The sequence below is a fragment of the Schistocerca americana genome, chromosome 3 (assembly GCF_021461395.2).
Source record: "Schistocerca americana isolate TAMUIC-IGC-003095 chromosome 3, iqSchAmer2.1, whole genome shotgun sequence".
Lineage (NCBI taxonomy): Eukaryota > Metazoa > Arthropoda > Insecta > Orthoptera > Acrididae > Schistocerca > Schistocerca americana.
In genome coordinates this window covers 450,909,622-450,928,456 of record NC_060121.1, presented here as the reverse complement: position 1 = coordinate 450,928,456, position 18,835 = coordinate 450,909,622, and the positions used below count along the sequence as shown (strand labels likewise).

The window sequence follows — 18,835 nt, the reverse complement described above, 5'->3', positions numbered from 1 at the left end:
GAGGTGACAAAAGTTATGGGATACAGCCTAATATCATGTCGGATCCCCTACAGCCTCGCGCAGTGCAGCAACTCGACATGTCATGGGGTCAATAAGTCGTTGAAAGTTCCCTCGCGGCAATAATAAGTCATGCTGTCTCTATAGCTGTGCATAAATACGAAAGGAATGCCGGTGCAGGATTTTGTGCACAAATTGACCTCTCGATTATGTTTCATAAATGTTCTATGGGCTTCATCTCGGATTATCTGGGTGGTGCAAATCATTCGCTCGAATTTTACAGAATTTTCTTCAAACCAATAGTGAACATATGTTGCTCAGTGACATAGCGCATTGTCATCCATAAAAATTCCATCGATGTTTGGGAGCATAAGGTCCATTAATGGCTGCAAATGGTCTCCAAGTAGCCGAACATAGTCGTTTCCAGCCAATGATCGGTTCAGTAGGACCAGAGACCCAAATCCATTCCATGTAAATGCAGGCTACACCATTATGGAGCCACCACTAACTTTCACAGCGCCTTGTTGACAACTTGGGTCCATGGCTTCGTGAGCTCTGCACCACACTCGTACCAAGCCATCATTTCTTACCAAAGAAATCGAACTCATCCGACCAGGCCACGGTTTTCCAGTTGTCTAGGTTCCAACCGATATGATCACGAGCCTAGGAGAGGAGCTGCAGGCGATATCGTGCTGTTAGCAAAGAACTTCGCGTCGGTCGTCTGTTTCCGTACCCCATTAACGCCAAATTTCGCCGCACTGTCTTCACGGATATTTCCGTTGTACGTCCCATACCGATTTCAGCGGTTACTTCACGCATTGCCGGTTGTCTGTTAGTACTGAGAACGCAAACGCCGCTGTTCTCTGTCTTAAGTCCGTGGTGAGAAGTAATGCCTGAAATTTGATATTCTCAGAACAATCTTGGCACTGTGGATCTCTGAATATTGAATTCTCTAACGATTTCCTAAATGGAATATCTCATGCATCTCGCTTCAGCTACCATTTCGCGTTCAGAGGCTGTTAATTCCCGTTGTGCGGCCACAATCACGTCGAAAACCTGTAAGAAATTTTCATGTTACTCACCTGAATACATATGACTGCTCCGGCAATGCACTGCCCTTCTGTACTTTGTTTACGAGGAACTACCAGTATCTGTTTATGTGCATATCTGTATCCCATGACTTACTCAGTGTAAGTCTTGGTTGCAAAATACCAACTCGAATTATTTACAGAAGAACGAAGAAAATGGTAGCAGACGAGCTGGTGGAGAAAAGTTTGAGTTCAGGTGAAATCTTGGAATACACGAGGTAGGAGAGACCCTACGACTAACCCCCGATCACCATTGGGTGACGAAAGGAACACCTACGTTTATAGTATTTGAAGATTTAGAGAAAATTTTTGACAATGTTGACTGGACTATACCCTTTGAAATTTTGAAGACAGCAGGAATAAAACACAGGGCACGAAAGGTTTTACACAGCTTATAGAGAAACCAGACTACAGTTACGAGACTAAGGAGGTAAAAGGGCAGCAGTGGTTGAGAAGGGAGCAAGACGGGGTTGTAGCCTATGCTCGACTTAACGGAATAAAATATAGGACATGCAGTAAAGGAAACCAAGGAGAAATTTAGAAAGAAAATTTAACGTCCAGAAGAAAAAATAAAAACGATAAAGATGGTTTTTAGCATCAGTGATTCGAGTTCTTCTTCCAGCCCGAGTATCGATGTGGAAGAGAGGTCAGAGATACTTGAGCTACATACTCTGGCAGCAGCTCGCTCCTGCTTTGGGCGCTACTACAGCCGCAGGTTTGAGGGGCATTCAATAATGCAACACTTCTCTTTCTCAGCTAATCTCGATTGAAAAAAATTCGGACTTTGTTGTGGCACATCGTGGAATATTCCCTCTTCCGCCCGTATAGTTATATAAAGTTTCGATTGGTAGCGGAGCTATATGTAGGTTCAAAAAGTATTTGTAAACAGAAGTGGGTTCTAAGCAGAGAGCTGTGACTGAGTTTCTTTTGGCGGAAAACCAGAGCATCGCAGATATTCATAGGTGCTTACAGAATGTCTACAGAGACATGGCAGTGAACAAAAGCACGAGATTTATCATTCGGAGCTATCGACGGATCACTATCAAGTTCCTCGTTGCGCAACTGGACGTCTCTGTTGGTAGTGTCGGTACTCTAGTCCGCCAGTTGGGGTATTCAAAGGGGTGTGCACGCTAGATTCCTCGCCGTTTCCATGAAGAGCAACGAAGGACCATCTGTGTGGGATTGCTTGCGCATTACGAGGCTGATCGTATCAAACATCGTCACAGCCGATGAGACGTGGATTAATCATTTCGAACCGAAAACAAAACGTCAATCCTTCGAGTGGCGCCACACCACCTCTCCTTTGATGGTAGGTTCAGTGGCGCTCCCTGGCCGTTAAGGTCAGGCTGACAGTGATCTGGGATTCTGAAGGAGTTTATTCTGCTTGTCATCCTCCCTCCTGCTGCAACCCTCACGAAATTGAAGAAACAACTTCAGCGTGTTCGTTCCTACACAAATGCAAAAGAACTTCTCCTTTTTCACCTCAACACCGAGTTCTCACACAAGTCTGTACACCCGAGATGGACTCTCAAGACTTCACTGGAGTGTTCCTCCTCATCCCCCCGACTTCCACTTATTTCGCCCAATGAAGGAAATGAAGGATACCATCCACGGGAAGAAGTACGTGGATGATGCGGAGGTTACTGATGCGACAAGACGTTGACAGCGACGTCGACCAGTAGAGTGGTACATACAGCGAGGTGGCACAAGGCCGTGTAATTGAGCGGAGATCATGTTGAAAAATAGATTTTTGTAGCCAAAATAGTGCACAATACTGAAATCCTGAATAAAGTCAACCTTCTTTCAGAAAAATATGTGTTTCATTACTTATTGAATGCCCCTTGTATATCACTTTGGGCTATTCATTGACACGAAAGTGCCTGTAAATATCACAGTCTCGTTCCTGTTTCGCAGTTTCGCTATTGTCACTACGCGCCGTTGATTAGTCGAGTGACAGACCTTGCCCGTGTTTACGTTTCTTGATTCGCATTACTCACTGGACTGTTTTCCTGTTACACTAGTGCAAGTCCTAGTTCTAAGCACTAACATGACATCACCTTCACGTACCCGGAACACCCTAGCTGCGGGTGGGGTACCTCTTCGGCTATCCGTGCATACCTCCTGGACCCACCCAAGCTTCCATATATCATACTGTCTACATCCTTCCTCAACATTCATGACTCATTGCTCGCAGGATTACTCTGAATTCCCGCACCAGTGATAGTAGATATTGTCTCGTTCTAACTGCTACCAATACAGCCGATGCCAAAATATTCGCACTCAGCGAATTTATTTCGAACTAATTTCGTATGACTGTCGATTGTTAGTAACGTCTGTTCTTTCACACATGCGAATAAGAACTGTAATGTAATTTAGGTGAATCAATGAAGACGATTCTGACAGAGTTAGATTAGAAAATGAGACGCAGGCCGGTGTGGCTGAGTGTTTCTAGGCGCTTCATTCTGGAACAGCGCGACCGCTACGGTAGCGGGTTCGAATCCAGCCTCGGGCATGGATGTAAGTGATGTCCTTAGGTTAGTTAGGTTTAAGTAATTCTGAGTTCTAGGGGACTGATGACCTCAGATGTTAAGTCCTATAGTGCTCGGAACCATTTGATTTAGAAAATGAGACACTAATTGTAGTCGATAAGCGTTGCATATTGGCAGCAAAATAACCGTCAATGGCGAAAGTAGAGAACATATAAAACCCAGAATGACTATAACACGAAAAGCATTTCTGGAATAGAGGACACTTTTAACGTGTAATATAGACTGAATGTTACCAACTTTTCCTGAAGTTATTTGTCTAGAGTGCGGCCTTGTACGGAAGTGAAACGAGTATGATAAGGAGTTCAGACTACAAGAGAATAGAAGCTTTGATAGGTGGTGCTACAGAAGAATGCTGAAGACCAGATGTGCAGGTAGAGTAAATAATAAAGAGGGACTGAATCGAATTAGGGAAAAACTAAATAACAGCGCAATTTGTTAAAAGAAAGGGCCGATTAATCGAACTCTTCCTATGCTTCAAGGACGTAACTGCAGGGGAAAGTGGTCGAGTGAGACAAAGCTTACACAAACAGTCCAGTGAGTAATCCAAATCAAGAAACATAAACACAGTAAACAGGATGAAAAGACTGTAGGTTGCAGTGATTATTCGGAGAGGAAGAAGCTTGCATGGAAAATAATGGAGTGGAGAGCTGCACAAACTATTCCTTGGACTGAAGACCACAACAACAACAAAATATGCATACTTATATTTGTATAATTTCTGTTGTAAGTACTAGAATTGTAAAATAGCTCTTTCCCTGTCGTTTTTACTTCTTTTTAAATTTGGAAATTTTGCTTCTGTGACGACTAAAAAGAGTATCCATTCGACAGAGTAGCCCCAAATTAGCTGAAGTGATATTCGATTTAACTGACTACCATTTAGCACTTGTAATACCAGTAAACGTCCGCCGAGTCTTCGTTGACCGAATTGGTCCGTCTCCAGTGCCGCCCGAAGGTTTCAGTTAACAAATGTTCACATATGGCGTCACACGGTGCACTCGATGACAGCTAACACCTGTAAATATGTTTCGCAACATTTGGATTTCAGCATTTGACTACGCACCGAACACACGAAGCTGAGCACGGAGGGAATGCGATTTGCGGTTGCGCTGGTATTTTTGCGAGGCAATACAGCGGCTCTAGCACCGTATGCAGGACGTCGTCTTGGCCACCAAGCGGGCCTCGGTGTGGTAGATGAACGTGCAGAGGCGTCTCAGCTAATTCGGTTGCGTTGTCCAGATGCCGGCGAGTCGGAATGCGCCTGCGAGGCCCTGCATGCATTATGCATGCCACTCGCGTTCCTAGACAGAGCTACATCACAAGAACACATCCCACTGCGGGCGGAATGCCTTACGAGGGGAGGAACTAGCTGCGAGTTTGCATTTCGCAAGCTTCTGTGCGCTGCACGAGGCCGTATGCAGAAACGTGCTGATTCGTTTCGCACAAGCAGCCACTGAATTAAACAGCAAGCTGGATGGCAATAGCGTTTTTTACACTGAGATCTAAGGAGGTGTGAATCCGAGAAAACCAAATATGTTTGTCTTTGTAAGGTTGAGAATGTACAGCTCCCATGAGTCCTCTGGAAAATTGTAACAAAAAATTACAGCTGTTATTAAAAAACAGCTTATATGTTAAAGCTTCACATAAAAATCGGGGATGGTGTAGCGCATATTTATACCAGTACCGAAAAAAATACCAGCCGACAAGACCATTTGTTGAGTCCTGTCTGCTGCGCGAGACTAGCCGAGCGGTCTAGGGCGCCGCAGTCATGGACTGTGATGCTGATCCCGGCGGAGGTTCGAGTTCATCCTCGGGCATGGGTGTGTGTGTGTGTGTTTGTGCTGAGGATAATTTAGGTTAAGTAGTGTGTAAGCTTAGGGACTGGTGTCCTTAGCAGTTTAGTCCCATAAGATTTCACACACATTTGAACACTTGAGTCTTGTCTCATATAAATCCGAAACACATACATTACATCAAATACAATTTAAAATGAGAGCAACCCAGCGAGGATCACGCTGTATTCGGAAAAGGGAAAGGGACGGAGTAATCAATGTTTGCCATTAGAATAATGCTACCAAATGATGCAAATGATTTGGTAAAGACAAGAACACTTATATATAGCTTTTATTCTTGCAAAATACTCTGTTACGGTCGAGAGGAAGGCAGAGTTTTAGGATGATGCTAGAAGTAAATATCAATCATAATGATGGATTATTCTGTGCTTGTGTAGAGAAGAAACTGCAGTGCTGTATGGCGGACAACATTCTCAGTAGGCGAAATAACACTGTGCAGCGCAATTAAAGTGTGGTGTGTGTGTATGTAAATTCCTAAGGGACCAGACTGCTAAGGTCACCGATCTCTAGACTTACACACTACTTAAACTAAATTATGCTAAGAACAACGCACACGCACCCATGCCCGAGGGAGGACTCGAACCTCCGGCGGGAGATGCACACAATCGGTGACATCGCGCCTCAAACCGCTCGGCGTAGAAGTTGGAAATTTGGCTGACAGGTGCCTACAACTTTGCTCTGTTATAGTGCAAAAGCATGGCACCCTGAAATAGCACCCGTGGGCTCGGCGACGCTTCGGACAGTAAGGCGTCGACACGTGCGAGAAATAGGTCTGAGCTCATAAATTCCTGTCAGGTTTAAGGTATGTTAATGATGTCACACTAGCACCAAAGTTCACAAACGTTCTGCCGAATGCCACAGTGAACGTGCCACATGATGGAAAGGTCATCACGACTCATATTAACTCCACATTTCACCTCTTCTTTTGGCGTCTCTGCGTTAAAAATCAAAACCGCGACACCCAGTGCTCAGCACCTCGACGGTCAGAATCGGCACGAAAACGCCTTAGTGGGTGACATAAACAGTCAATGAAGTCGCCCCTTTCCTTAGGGTTTTGATTACCACACGGTTTGCAATCGAAAATGGTTCACAGTGCAATAAGCAACACGGCCCTTCTCTAAGGACTTTGTAGGCCAGTAATCCCGTTGATCGCACTCCTCGGTGTGCAGGGCGACCACGGTTTTTGCTCTGATGTACAGGATGGAACCACTAGGAACCATTCACAACCGTTCGACAAAATTTGAAACCGATCTGAAGCAGCAAAGGGTACTTATGCTTATCAGCGCTCCTTTTTCACGCCCTCGTATAGCGTGATAACACAAGGATGGAACATTGACACATGCGTGAATACTTGAATATAACAGTAAAGGGACTCTCTAAGAACCCTGCCCCCAGTTCTGCAACGCTCTCGGTGTCACATGCGCACCGTTGTTGGGCAGTTTAGAAGTGTACCTCTACGGAGACAGTGTGACTCGAGCCCTAGGCACCTGCAGAGAGATACCCCTTGACACCACTCCGATTCCGTTATCAGGTGCAAGAGCAGCAGCGTAGCCTGGCTTCTGGCGTCTAGAACCAGTCACAGTTTGTGTCTATACAGGTACGCTCAGAGTCGACACGAAAAGCGCTCAGGAGGTGGCATAAATGCCAATGGCCTTGCCGCAGTGGTAACACCGGTTCCCGTCAGATCACCCCAGTTAAGCGCTGTCGGGCTACGCTAGTACTTGGATGGGTGACCATCCGGTCTACCGAGCGCTGTTGGCAGGCAGGGTGCACTCAGCCCTTGTGAGGCAAACTGAGGAGCTACTTGATTGAGAAGTAGCGGTTCCGGTCTCGGAAACTGACATGCGGCCGGGAGAGCGGTGTGCTAACCACATGCCTCTCCACATCCTATCGCTGAGGGTGACACGGCGGCCGGTCGGTATCATTGGGCCTTCTAGGCCTGTTCGAGAGGAGTTTAGTTTTAGTTTCAGGTGGCATAAATGGCGAAAATGAAACCATCCCTCCCCTTGGGACATTGATTCCTTCACGTTTCGCAATCGAAAAGGACAGCTCAGAGTGCAGTCACCAACAAGACGACGTTCTTGAGAACCGTTGACACTGCTGAATCCCCCACACCCCGCCCGTCCCCAGACGATGCAACCCTAAGGACATTATGGCGCAGCAGCCCCATTGGACATGATCGCATCCGTTTGGAGTGCAGTGCGACTGCAGTTTTTGCTTTGGCGTCTATTAATCACAATATAAGGTTTCTGAACCACCGCATCGCAATGGCCTGAAATAAATTTTTGAAGTGCTTAAGAAAGGCTGGTGGCTGGTAACGAGGGTGTTACCGAACTGTCACATCCCTCCATCAAAACGTCACAGGAGGGCGAGAGACAGTAGGGCTGAAAATACATAAGCATCCTTTTCCGCTTCAGATCGATAGGTTTGAACAGTACGTAGTGGCTTTAGCCTATACACCAATGCAAAAACTGCAGTCGCTCTGCACTCGAAACGCATGTGATCATGTCCAATGGGGTTGCTGCCCCAGAATGTCAAAAAAAAAATTTCAAATGTGTGTGAAATCTTATGGGACTTAACTGCTAGGGTCATCAGTCCCTAAGATTACACACAATTTAACCTAAATTATCCTAAGGACAAACACACACATCCATTCCCGAGGGAAGACTCGAACCTCCACCGGGATCAGCCGCACAGTCCATGACTGCAGCGCCCAAGATCGCTCGGCTAATCCCGCGCGGCCCAGAATGTCCATAGGGTCGAATCGTCTGGGAACGGGCGGAGTGTGGAGGCTTCAGTAGTGTCAATGGTTCTCAAGAACGTCGTCTCGTTGGTGACTGCACTCTGAGCTGTCCTTTTCGACTGCCAAACGTGAGGGAATCAATGTCCCAAGGGGAGGAATGGTATCATTCACGCCCTTTATGCCACCTCCTGAGCGCTTTTCGTGTCGATTCTCAGCGACGGTATGTTTGAAACGTTTTCCTCAGCCGCCCATAAGAAAACCGCGTGATTTAAACGCTGGGTGTCGCAGTTCTGAACACCACAGCAGAGACGTCAAAAGTGGGGGTGAAAAGTGGGTGAGAGAGGGGGCTGATGATCTTCCCATCTTGTGACACGTCCACGGTGGCGTTGTAGAGAAATCTGAATAAATTTGGTGTCATTGCGTCATCGTTATCCCACCTTACACCTTAGATGAAGTTCTGTCCTCTGCCCTTTTTTTCACATGTGTCGACACCACGCTTTTTGAAGAACCCCATGGGTCTCAGGACGCCAAGCTTTTGCCGAATTACAAAGGAAGGCTGTAGGCACCTTTAAGCCAAATTTCAAACTCTACGTCCCAATGGGAGACAACTACGGTGTTTCGAGAAACTAATCTTTTGACTGTGCGGTACAGTGTAGCGGAGGGACGATCACGTTCTCTGCGCTGTTTCATAAACGCATTGAAGTAGCATGAGGCGATACAGGGGAGAAGTTATCACCAGTGGAAGATCCTTGATAAGAAAATAGAAATGAGCATTTCGAAAACGATGTGGTAGGCCCGATAGCAAGCGGAAATCAGCTGCAGGAATTGCTCACTGAGACGGAGACATTGTGTAAATTAATAAGGCACAGCCTACAGCTAAACAAGATACTTTTTGTAAGAAGAGCTTGTGTAACTGTACAGATAACCTTGCGCTGTACACCACTAGGCAATGTAGATGAATTTATCAGTTTGAGAATTGAAGAACAGCTGACGGCAGAAGCAAAAGGGAGCTTAATAGTAGAATACAGCATAAAAAGAAAGCTTTCACCAAGAAAAGAAAAGGTGTCATAAACATCATCCATCAGGGATGGATGCAGTCAAGATTTTTGAGTAGAGCACAACACTCATCTTTTCGAGTTATAATGTAATGCAGAATATCAAGAATATCATGGGTAGACAGTGTTACCAAAGGTAAAGCACTGGCCTACTGGATGAAAGCAGACCACATTAACTATAAGGAGAGATATATGAGTTGAGCTTATATTATGACACGAAAGAGTAAAGACAATTTTGGAACACTAACACATCTAATATCACTTGATCATCAAACTATATATATATTTTTATTATTGGTTACATAGTTCAGTTTTTTTATTCATAAACTAAAGATCTTTGGTCATATGCTTGTATGAAACTTTTCTTCTTGTTTAGGGGTGAGAAATTCACCCTCAGCAATACTAAAAGATTTTTTTGTAAATAAAGTTCTTCCATTATTTTGTTTTACTGAAATGCTATTACTTTCCTAGATTATTACGCGTTTGACGCTATATTTCAAGTTTCTGATGGAATTTTTTTGCATGACTGTTAAGTCTAAATTAAAATCTGAAAATTAAAGTAAACAGAAAGAATAAAAAGTAAAAATTACGTATTACACGAGATTCGAATAAAAATTTTCATTGATAATTAATAATATATCTTACTGGCACACCATGATCTCAAAACTTGCGTCTTACACGAGATTCTAACAAACATTTCCTCTGATAATTAAGACTCCATTTTACTGGCATCACATGATTTTTGTATATCACAATCTTTTACAGGTAGCGTACTGGGTGCAAATAGACCTTTGAATAAGTTTACGTAGATAGAGATAATTTACTATTTCCGATTTCAATCTCATTTTATCACCCGTATTGACATATGGACTCTTTCACGTTTCCAGGATTGTAAGAACACGATAGTACTTTAGAATGTGATTATATTCCTATACATACGTTTCACAGAGAACAGCTGTACAACATTCTCATAACCAGTATTATCTATTCTATACATGTATAAGTAAGCGCCTTTACACAACTTCAAATCATATGACGAGCTAATTCTACAGGAAACGTTGTTGCAACGTATTTCACTTCGATATTGCAAAATCTCTGTCTCAACATAGTATATAAATTTAGAAAATTCCTAAACATGTGCAGCTGTTTTATACGTTAAATCCATCCTCATATAAACATCTCATTATTAAACATCGACCATCTGAAAAATTAATTACCTCTTGTACTAAGAGACGCCACTTAAATTTTATGTAACGGAAGCTTATCGTAGGATCAAGAGGACAAGAAGCAGTCATTAAGCTACAGTAACATCAAAATTATTCTGCTTTAATTTCCCCCAGAGCTCTTGCAGATTTAGTTTCAGATTCATATTTCATGGTAACCGATTTATTAATAAAAACCACCGAGAAAGAAGAAACAGAGCCATCTCACAGAATAAGGTGAATTTAGTGCTCACTTGGAAATTTTTCCTGGCAGAGAAAATTCCAAATTACACAGAAGACGCGACGTGAATGTGACGGTTTTCATTTATTTAGTTCGCTGACTAAATGCTTAATAAGCCAACGCAGGAAGAGAGTTTGTTACCCACAAAGTACGCAGCCAGCCCGAAAATTAGGTTCCACGCTGGCAGGTTCTTCGCGCCTCTTAACCTTTCCGCAACTTTTAAACTTCGCGTCCACGTTGTCTTAGCCAAGACTCTCCGCTTTCACCGCCCACAGGCAGTAAAGAACAGAATGGAGCATGTTTATGTATAATGAGACAGATACGTTTATTCTTCTGCGAAAATGTGACTGAAGTCCCTTCCTTTGCACTCTAAGTGTGCGTTAAACATCCGTGCTTGATGTGAAAATACCTTAATCTTCAATCGTTTTTCGAGTGAAGCTGGGAGCCACTATAACATATTAAGTCGGCTGGTGGTAGTAACCCCTAAAGAGGTCACATATGAACTTTAGAAAATGCCATGATGACGACAATCATTAGTTGCATTTATTGACCAGGGTTAAAACGTTTGTAAATACAATAAGATTTAGCACTGTTCTCTTACCTCAGACACGCTACCGGATAACGAGAAACCGGTCAACCGAATCACTATTTCCACATTAACGAAGTATTATTCTCCTATTACACATGCCGTACGCTGTATAATATAATTTCAGTGAAAAATCTCAGAGTAACATCACAGTGCAGTACAGTGCATTATCTTTGACAACAACCTTAGTATCTCTGCCTACAGTGTACTCCTGCGATCTTTCATTCAGATGTCCTCCCTCGGACATGGGTGTGTGTATGTTGTCCTTAGCGTAAGTTACTTTAAGTTCGATTAAGTAGCGTGTAAGCTTAGGGACTGATGACCTCAACAGCTTGCTCCATAAGACATTACCACAAATTTCCAAATTTATTGATCACAGAAGTGTCGGATCTCGTGCTATTTTCCATGCTACTTCCGTCTCTTGCCATAACTTTATAGGATGTTTGCAATCATACAAGGAGTCTTTCCGTTCATATTCAATAGGTGGCAACTCCAGTGATGGCAAGAACTTAGCTATGATTTTGTCAAAGGGGGGGCGGATATTTCTTTATTTGGCAATGTGGTAACTTCACTCCACCACCAACAGACTGGCGTGTTCCAGTTGATGTGCTGTCCCTCCAAATCGCCACATCTGAACCCCATCAAATACATCTGGGATGTGACTGAACGTGGTGTCAGAGCTCATCCCCACCTCCCCGGAATTTGTGTGAATTGGGTGATTTCCGTGCGGATGTGGTGCCAACTCCATCCAGCTATTTACCAATGCCCCATTGCTCCCATGCCACGATGCGTTGCCGGTGTTATCCAAGCCAAAGATGGACCTACTGGCTATTAGGTTGGTCACAGTGTTCTGGGTGATCAATGTAAGTAAACAGGTTACCGTGTTTCGCTGCTCAGTCCTAAGCAACAATTGGTTATTGGTAACGTCAAGAAACTCCAATGACTTGAGTGATATGTTTACTTGGAATCTTAATGACAGTCTAAAGGCAAAAAAAAAACAGTTAATTTAAAACTGAGGGATTCTTTGAAATCTACTCTTAGCTGGTTTGCCCACTGTTTCCCGAGTGCCTGAATGGAGGAGTAATCCCTGAATAATGTACAGGTACACAGTGACAAAATGAGAGCGCCTACCGCAGCGAAGCGTAATCACCGCTGAGCTCTTTGTTTGCCTCTGGTGGAGCCGAATCGAGCGGCGAGCGATTGTAGGCGGAACCGGGAGGGAGGGGCACCGTCTTGGGCGCAGCCTTTCTCAGAAAGCAGGCTTCAGCTTAATTATGAGGAACCAAGGCGCCTCTAATAACTCACGACGAACAAGCGACCCAGCAGCCGGTTACCGTTAATATCGTTTCTCTGCTTGCCTCAGAATGCTCGATGCACTAACACGGAGAAACTGGAGTTATACATAGATTCAGTTATAGTAGCAGGCATACTCAGAGCGAGGCAGAGCAGCAGTGAAGGTAATGGGTTCGTATTTGGCAGGATCAAAGTTCATCAGGTCAATCTGATTTCAGTTCTCTTGGTAACCGTAAATTACTTTACGTTTAACAAACCAACAGCCGATTCCTTTGCCCATTCCGCAAAAAAGATTCCATTCTATTACCTTTGCGGGACATGAGACTAACCCCTTTCTTCAATAAAATGTTCTCGGGATTCCAGCAGCGTCAAGTGGTCAAAATTCCACGCGGTTTCTTTGGTCATTGTCAAGTTGAATGACTGCTCCTGGGCTGCTGGTATGGCCTTACGTACTGTCCCCGCCGTCTGTGACGTCACTTGTGCTCACGGCTTTGCCGTATACGGACATTTGTCGACTTCACATTTGATGCGCCAGCTTCAACCTCGCGATCGCTGGATTCCACCCAACGCTAAAAACCAATACCGGTATTTTTGTTCCGAACAACCGGTATTTTACCGTATTTGTTTGGTCTCTGTTATAACAAGTGTTTTCTTTTAGTTTTTGCTAATAATCGAGTGAAAAAATCGAAATATTAACTCGCCAAAGCAACGGTGCTAAGGATTTTCGTTTTTAAATAAACCTTTCTTTAAACAGAATTAATTTTTGTACGTTAAATTTGCCTTATTTTGAAATATTGTAGTATTACAATGAGGAAAGCGATCTGAACTATTTTAATGATAATGCCGACAGAAAAGAGCAACAAACACATGTCATAAGAACTGCTAAAACTTTGCTGAGGCAATAATTTCCCTGTTGTCGTGTGTAGCGGCTAAAGGTACGCGTGTACTTGTCAGTGTGCAATACGTGCCCCGCCTGGTCCACACGGTAGTTTGTCACTGTCGTCGTCGGACATCCATGGTATACCAGAATGGCACCAAATCTAGTTCGAAAATATTTTTACGGAGTGACGTAATAATGAGGTACAATGCTTCATTTCCTTTAAAAGATTAAAGATTCGTTTCCCATTTCTATGAAACAACAAAAAAGGAGGGAGATTATCGGAGCAGTAAAAAATTAAGAACTTAAGAACTATTCATTCATAACGCACAATAAAAATTGAAAGTACTGATATGCTGCCCGTGTCTACATAATACGCCATTATCTGCTTGCAGTCTTTCAAAATGGACAAATTAACATGAAAAATAGACTTCTTCAACCTCAGGTTTTCACCCGTTAGTACTGGCTATTCGTAATGCCGACATGCTGTTATGATCACTGATTGTAACATGATTTTTGAGTATAGTTTCAATAAATTAGAATCAATTCTAGAATATTGATGATTTTTTTTCTAGTGTTCAACAACTTACCACTTTTCGAGGCTAGCAGCGAGCTGTTGAAACGTCCCCTTTGAAGAATTTATATACGACTGTGCTTAAACTGACACACAATATTTTGTTAGCGCAACGCAATCTGACTTTCAAAATTCCCTACAAAAGAATGGCCCTGACTAACATTAAACTATACCTTTCACAAATCACTTACCTCACAAAAATCTTCGCTGCTCAAGCTACTGCAATACAGCAAGCGCCACTGCTGCCAGCTAAATAAAAGATTCAAACTACTAAAGGCACTAACTACTGATAAGGATAGTTAGCAAATGAAAGATATTAATAGAGAACAAACAAAGTATTTACCTTGATATCATCATATATAAATATAGCAGTTCATGACAAATTACAAATCTCCGCCATCTCTCTCCCCACATCCACCACTGCTGGCGGCTCACCTCCAACTGCGCAACGCTACGCGCTGTTCACAGCCAGCTGCCTAACACTACAATGGCGAGTATTACAACAATGCAAAGCAGCCACAGACTGCACACAGCACAGCCAGTGATTTTAATATTGAGCGCTACGTAACGTTGCCAATAAGAAAACATAAACAGCCTACTTACATAGAGAAAACATAAACAGCCTACTTACACTGTGGATCGACGAATTTTGTTTTGTTTGTCTATGTGATTTAATATTTTGACTCTATGTATCTTGAAACAGAGAGAGTCAATATGTATCAATCTTTCTTCGATTTCTACGTTTATTACAGGATGTAATAAGAACTAAAGAAGCCGGTTATTTTGGGTGGTTCTAACAGTCAGGCTAAACTGGAGAAAACAAAACGATATAACCGAAAACCTTGAGCTGCAGGCCGCCTTCGTTGTTGAGGATATCGTCAGTGAGTATTATTTTGATAGCTTCCTTAATTACAGAGTCCCAGAAGCCGTTAGTGCTAACCACGAAAAAGGTTTCGTCACATTTGATCCGGTGACCGATCGTTTTCTAGTTCAAACGCAGCACAGGCGATAAAAATCTCTCATGCTCTTTCCTGCGTTGATCTACACAGTGCACAGTTTGTCCAGCGTAAGACTGGCCACGCTCGTAAGGTATCTCGTAGACTCCAGGTGTTCTGTGACCTGCCGCATCTTTAAACCTCGTAAAATTTATGATTGCAGTTGGCTATAAAGCAGCACTTCAATACTTACCCCTAGAACACTAAAGGAGGAATGTAACATCGCTACTACACCATCGTAAAGTTTACTACTCAACATTTTATTCAAACGAAATCATAATTTATACATTACGCATTAGTTAATTACAGTTAATATAGCTTTGATAATATGTTGCATATCAAAATTTCGTAGGTGTTTTCACGATTACATGGCAATAAAAGTTTATCGATACAACACTACAAGCATTCAATTCTTGGTTTCGTTTCTAACAGAAAATAGGCAAAATGAATACCGGGGCAATGCAGGGTTTGTCAAATGCTACGATTATGATGGGAAACTACTTCCGTAATTTTAGAGATAAATTCGAATTTACAGGGTAAAGATTAAAAAAACAATAAATGATTAATCAGATATTGATAACTTGCATGGTAACTAAGTTGGAGTAAAAACGAAAAGGTACCTGCGGCAAGATTCCATCCAGAGATATCACGCTTATGAAGCTATGGACTCACTCACTCGCTCGGCTGCGGGCTCTCTGAATACAAACGAACACAAAAAGTATATAGGGTGAACCACCTAAAACTTGCACCGCAAATATTTCGGAAACGGAAGACGGTACTGATGTGCGGTTTTCACAGAATGGATTGGTAGTCGGGGGCTCGTGTTATTAGACAATCAACAGATTGTAACAATACCTCGAAAGTGTACTTTTTGTAAAAACAAACACTTCTTACATGGAGCAATGCCTACAGACATTACCAAACTAAAAGTGGGGTAAATTAGAATGCTAGTAGTGTTTTCTGAAGGAATCTAGTACGAGTCGTTTAAGAGATATAGTACACCACTGATCATTAAAATTGCTACACCAAGAAGAAATGCAGATGATAAACGGGTATTCATTGGACAAATATATTATACTAGATCTGACATGTGATTACATTTTCACGCAATTTGGGTGCATAGATCCTGAGAAATCAGTACCCAGAACAACCACCTCTGGCCGTCATAACGGCCTTGATACGTCTGGGCATTGAATCAAACAGAGCTTGGATGGAGTGTACAGGTGCAGCTGCCCGTGCAGCTTCAACACTATACCACAGTTAATCAAGAGTAGTGACTGGCGTATTGTGATGAGCCAGTTGCTTGGCCACCATTGACCAGACGTTTTCAGTTGGTGAGAGATCTGGAGAATGTGCTGGCCAGGGCTGCAGTCGAACATTTTCTGTATCCAGAAAGGCCCGTACAGGACCTGAAACATGCGGTCGTGAATTATCCTGCTGAAATGTAGGATTTCGCAGGGATCGAATGAAGGGTAGAGCCACGGGTTGTAACACATTTGAAATGTAACGTCCACTGTTCAAAGTGCCGTCAGTGCGAACAAGAGGTGACCGATACGTGTAACCAGTGGCACCCCATACCATCACGCCGGGTGATACGCCAGTATGGCGATGACGAATATACGCTTCCAATGTGCGTTCACCGCCATGTCGCCAAACACAGATGCGACCATCATGATGCTGTAAACAGAACCTGGATTCATCCGAAAAAATGACGTTTTGCCGACGTTGAGTACACCATCGCAGGCGCTCCTGTCTGTGATGCAGCGTCAAGGGTAACCGCAGCCATGGCCTCCGAGCTGATAGTCCATGCTGCTGCAAACGTCGTCGAACTGTTCGTGCAGATGGTTGTTGTCTTGCAAACGTCCCCATCTGTTGACTCAGGGATCGAGACGTGGCTGCACGATCCGTTACAGCCATGCGGTTAAGATGCCTGTCATCTCGACTGCTAGTGATACGAGGCCGTTGGGATCCAGCACGGCGTTCCGTATTACGCTCCTGAACCAACCGATTCCATATTCTGCTAACAGTCATTGGATCTCGACCAACGCGAGCAGTAATGTCGCGATACGATAAACCGCAATCGCGATAGGCTACAATCGGACGTTCATCAAAGTCGGAAACGTGATGGTACGCATTTCTCCTCGTTACACGAGGCATCACAACATCGTTTTACCAGACAATGCCAGTCAACTGCTGTTAGTGTTTGAGAAATCGGTTGGAAACTTTCTTCATGTCAGCACGTTGTAGGTATCGCTACCGGCGCCAACCTTTTATGAATGCTCTGAAAAGCTAATCGTTTGCATATCACAGCATCTTCTTCCTGTCGGTTAAATTTCGCGTCTGTAGCACGTCATCTTCGTGGTGTAGCAATTTTAATGGCCAGTAGTGTATTTTGAAAGTTCCTGCACCGATACTTGCACAATACCTGTGGTAGCACACACTAAATAACAACACAAGTGCATACACTAGCGCACGTGCTAGCAATGTCTGGCAGGCTGCAGTCATACGTCATAGAATATCATTTGATGTAATCGTTACAGCCTTGTTGACAGCGTCTCTCAGCTCTCCCCACAGAAAAAAAGTCTACAGGAGTCAAATGCGGGGAACGGGCCGGCCAAGGTACACATCCTCTGCGTCCAGTCCAACGATTTGGAAATAATTCGTGAAGACGTGCGGTAGAACTTCGAGCGTTATGGGCTGGACAGCCATCATGTTGGTACCACAGGCTCCTCCTAGTCTTGTAGCATCCGTGGAAGATGGTCTGTTATGAGACTGCGATACTTGTTCGCGTTCAGTGTTCCGTCTATGAAATACGGGCCTATGAGCTAATGGTTTACTATCCGACACCAGAAGTTCACACTCCAACAACGCTGACGTCCCTTCTGACAGTGCAATGGGAATTCTCAACAGACCAACACTGCATTTTTCGGCTATTTACCTGGCCATGACTGATTAATGCGGCTTCATCACTAAATGAGATACATGATACATCTGGAGTATCCTGCCTTAATGCCCATACGGAAGTCAACGCGATTCTCATAGTCGTTTCCATGTAGCGCTTGACGGAGAGAGATGTGATAAGAATGGAACCTATGTAGGTGAAGTAACGCTTAGGACTCGTGCGACTGTGAGGTAGCTAATGTGCGGATCAACTGCAACGACAGCAGGAACATTAATTTCTTCCTTTCTGTCGTCACTTGTTCCCTTCTGTTACGTTTTCCAGCTGTTACACTATCACTTTCACGTAACTTGTCGAAGAGGTTGATAAATAATTTGCCGAGATGGTTGACGTCTGTAGGGATATCTTGCCGCATACACCGTACAAGAACCAACTAACTGCATTCTTCCTACACTCTCCACACAACATGAGCATGTTGCATTTTTCAGCATTACCATCGTACACTTACCTCCTGCTGCCTGGATTGAATGGCACAAAGAACTGTTGGTGTGCGAATTTTTCAAAATACGATATCCCGTAAACGACTGCAAAAAACACCACTGACAATCTAATTCATCCTACTTTTAGTTTGTTACTGTAAACAGGAATTGTTCCATTAAGAAATTGTAAGTTCACAGAAAAAATATACTTTCTGAGTTTTATTACAGTATGTTTGTTGGCTACCAATACGAACTCCTGAGTGCTAACCCATTCTGTTAAAACCACACATCAACAGCACTTTTGATTTCCGCAATATTTGAGGTCTTAGGTGATTCACCATGTATAAGCGTGCCCGACATTTCCAAACTCGATTTTCTCGGAAACTGTTGAGAGTTGGCGTTCCTGT

General features: G+C 43.5%; 1 protein-coding gene and 1 pseudogene across 1 annotated transcript in view; one reads left to right on the top strand and one right to left on the bottom strand.

Moving 5' to 3' along the window:
- Positions 1-18,835, bottom strand: part of LOC124605674 (U8-agatoxin-Ao1a-like) — a 420,878-nt gene that overhangs the window by 235,977 nt on the left and 166,066 nt on the right. The gene's annotated exons all lie outside the window — the stretch shown is intronic.
- LOC124607595 lies at positions 7,128-7,245 on the top strand (annotated as a pseudogene).